We start from the raw sequence: 4,374 nt of genomic DNA, 5'->3' as shown, positions 1-4,374 counted from the left end.
CTACCAAATATTTTATTCACTAGTTTTCATTTTCAAACCTCAACCCCACTTTCAAATTTCAATAATACCTCCATCTAGATGATTGCCACTCTTTTCAAAACTCTAGCTCATGTTTCCATACACATGAAGGAGCTTACACTTAAACGCAAGAGAGAAGTACACTCAAAGGGGACCACCGAAAGACTTTTGCAGCCACAAATAATACATTATTTGCCTGAATTTTTTAAGTAAAGAAGAACCCCGAATCTGAAGGAGTGTTCAACATGAAAGATGTAGCTCGTGATCTCAACTTCTAGCTCAATTTTTTTCAGAACTTTTGAAGTTATGAATGCGGAGCTATGATTTTTGTAGTGGACCCTAGTTTTCTCATGTAATGGTGACACACGCCATCCCTAGTTTTCTTCCCTCTAGAATGGCTATGGTTCTACAAGCCTTCAAGCATGATTACAAGAGACAAGGATCTTTTAATGAGGTCTTGGCAAGTCTAGAGTGATTCTATCACCATTTTTGGAGGATCCATCCTCATCAACAATTATCCACCTTCGACAACCTCTCTATAATTTTCTTACCTCTCTCTTCTCTCCGTAATAAGCTTATGTCTAGCCAAAGCTAGACTATTGTAAATATCTCCTATCCTCTACATCCTACCCACATTCTCTCTTCTTCTCTCTCTATTGACTCTGGTATTTTAAATAATGAGGAGACAAGATGGGAGCCACAGTCACATGCACCCCATTTTCCTAGTCATCAGAGTGGGACACTCACCTCAATTAGAAATATTGCTAAAACTTTCCCTCCTTCCCTATATAAGGAGGCCATGAGAGCTCACTAAAAATACACACACACACTCACCTATCCATATACACTCTTATGCTACATGCTTGTAGCATAAACCCTAATCACATAATCACAACACCATCATCATCACCATCACCATGCACAAAAGATGAGCACCACACCTCCACACCACTTGTAATTAAGGGTTGAAGGCACAATTTCAAGAAGAAGAAGGGTGGACACACTCATGATATTCCTCGCCATCAACTCCCATCTCTCCATTATGCCTCCTACGATCTTGTCCCCTTCTCATTTTCCTGCCATACGCTACCTATTGTATTTATCGTTAGCAAGCAATCAACACACTCCATCTTGGTGCCATACTTTGTGCCGCTTTGGATACATCTCATTGTGAGTATGGTATATGCTTGTTCCTTGCCTTTTTTTTCTGCTTATGTAAAGGTGTGCGGATTCGCCACCATACACACACTCTCTCTCTCTCCCTCTCATATTCCTATCATCTTGCTACTTCCATCTTGAGGTGTGAGGATTCTCCACCTCTTGTATGATAAGTGAGCATACTCGCAAGTTTCCCCTACCTCATTATCTTCCTTACTAACATGCACGAGTAGCAAGCCCATTCTCACTCATTCACCACTCCTCTCACCTTATTCTCCGACCACCCCATTCCACATTTGGGCGTGGATCTTGAAATTGTTTTCCATGGCATGCTTCATGGTGTATATGTATGCGTCCTAGCCGCATATCTTGCTAGGTGGTGCCCCTATTGTGTATCCCCAATGATGAGGCCATTGTGCATAATCTTGGTGTAGAGGCCACCGGGTCTATTTTTTCACTTCCGCCTCTCACAGGTAATAGCTACATCCTTCTCCTCATAGGGTTATTAGAGGTTTGTCTCTAGGGATTGGATATCTTCAAAATGGTTCACATCAATAGCAATACCTGGAAAAAGAAGATCTACATCAAACATTTTGTCATTCGGCAGTATTTCAAGCTAATGTAAACTGTTAAATACAATTGACATGGTGGTATATACATGTAACTTATCCTTTAGTATAATGTTAATGTCCTTGTCCATATATCAAGCCTGATCTATTCCATTGTATGGTTCAACAGTTTGTGTAATCAAACTATCGTTAGGTTTTTCATTTCAAACACACTTTGTTCCTAGCTAGCTTTTGGTTAGGCTAGCACCATACAATGGTAATAGATCAGCTACATTAATATTAAGTTGACCGGCCCACCCAATCCAGAATGATGGGTAGGGGCTCTTCCACTCCTAAATTGTTCAAGCAACTAGTGTCTTACATGTAATCCATGTATTGTAATCAATGTCCACCTACGAGCGGAGGTGTAACTATAATAAGTACATGGTTTATAGGATGGGAGTCTGATACAGTGACCAACATGATGAAAAAAGTTTAAAAATCCGGGTCGTATATAGACCAAAAACATGAGATTTGAGGTATGTAGATTACATAATACCATATTCTCCTCCTCGGAGGACCCTTTTATCATGCCACAATTTGATATTCTCATATCAAAAACCTTTCAACACATTCTAGATGATTGATGCTGATTGATTTATAAACATAGGTTCTTTTTACTGCAATTGGTCAGGGATAGTTCCACTTGGTGGACTATTCTCCACCAAGTGGATCTCTCCTCTGGGATGGGGGAGGGCCACACACACAACACACTTAAATGCAGTTCTCAACTGTGGAAGCCGCAACATGCACTCAACGGTTTATCACAAAATGGCATCATCTGATATCTTACGAGCAATTCAAGTGGGCGATTTTCTTTCCCTTTCTCTTGACTTACATAAGGTTCCATCTGAGGGTTGATTTATTTTGTTCTCAAGTCATGTACATGTTGTCGTCTTTTTTTCAAGAAACTTTAGCATAAGGGTACTACTCACTCTCCTTTGGGAGATTTCTCAACCCGGCTGTACCTAGTCCACACACGTACCGAAAGCATTTGGATTGAACTCCACTTAAATAGGGGCTACTTGGATGGTCGATCCTTGCCTAATCTAGGAATATTGGAGCACATGATATGCTTCTATGTTTGCCAAACATGACATTACCTATCCGGGATATACTCATCTAACGGTATGAAACAACATGGGTGAAGACCCACTGAGTGGGAAACGGTCTGTTTGGCACTACACAAGCCTTGATGTGAGTACATGTCTAGCTTTAAATTATGGAACAACTCTTTTTATTAATAAAGGAATTTAGCAGGTATACAACCAAACCAAAACTGGAAATTTCTTTCCACTTTTTTTAATAAAAAAATTGTAGTTCTATTTTTATGCTAACCCACCTAGTTATATTATGGTCGTATTTCTCTCTCTCTCTCTCTCTCTCTCTCTCTCTCTCTCTCTCTCTCTCTCTCTCTCTCTCTCTCTCTCTCTCTCTCTCTCTCTCTCTCTCTCTCTTCATTTTCGCATACTTGTGCACTGATTACCTGCAAGGATTACTCCTTGTTAGCCCACCACTTGAAGCTAATATGCACCTTTGGAAGCTCTACTATTCATGGCTTTTCATAGATCCCCCATCCGAGCACTCCAGCTTCAAGGCACCTCTCTGCTCGTCTTCAGTTAGCTCCTCGACACAAACTGGACCAGAGAGAGCTAGAGCAAAGGGAAGAGAGAGAGAAAAGGATCTTGCGTAATACCTTATTTGTGACTTGCAAATGGAGATGGTTCGTTATGATGCTATCGTAGAACTTGTATAAACTCACTCAATGCTTAGTGATTGCTAAAACATTGCCAAAACACACACACACTGTCTTAGGGTGTGGGAGACCTCTCACCACAATACCCTCTTACAATGGACACAAAACTGGCAATGAAAAACACACTAAAACACTTTCTAAAATCAAGATCAACCGATAAAAACTCAAATACACAAGTCACCTTGAATTCACCAAACCGTATTGCACAAATGGAAGGACGAAGATTTGAACGTCGAATCACGCCTTTGATGCACCAAACCTCAATTTATTGATGATGAAGGAATTTATACAATAGTGGTTTTGAGGTTTGTGGAACTCACGCTCTCTCACTTGCAATGTGTAGCTTGAAGGCTTCTCTCACACCAAGAGTGAAGCTCACAAGTGGTTGCTACACCTAAGTCTCTCCTCACGCATAGAGTGTTGGGGTGCTATGTGAGATGTTGGAGGTTGTTTTACAAGAAGGAGAGGGGCCTATTTATAGGTTGGAGACCCCTCATTAAGATTATTGGAAATCCTAATTTACAAGCTAACAAATCAGGATTATGATTTTTTTGAATATCAAAACATTGTGGGCCTTCTTTGTCTGCTTGAGTCATGGGTGTGGGCTCAAAAGAGAGCATTATTGGTGGTAGATAAGGTGAAAGTAAGTAAGGAGAGAGAGAGAGAGAGAGAGAGAGAGAGAGAGAGAGTTACTTTGTACATGTCTTGAGGTGAGGTGTCTTTTATGGTTAGGTCAATGCTATTTTGTGTTAGTATGTTAGTGGTTAGTGTTAGTAGAGTTAGTATTAATTTACAAATGGAATTGGATATTTACAATGGGAGTATCCATGTAGG

This window comes from Adiantum capillus-veneris, chromosome 13 (assembly GCF_014529385.1).
Source record: "Adiantum capillus-veneris isolate H3 chromosome 13, ASM1452938v2, whole genome shotgun sequence".
NCBI classification, from domain to species: Eukaryota; Viridiplantae; Streptophyta; class Polypodiopsida; order Polypodiales; family Pteridaceae; genus Adiantum; species Adiantum capillus-veneris.
This window is presented reverse-complemented; position numbering follows the sequence as displayed.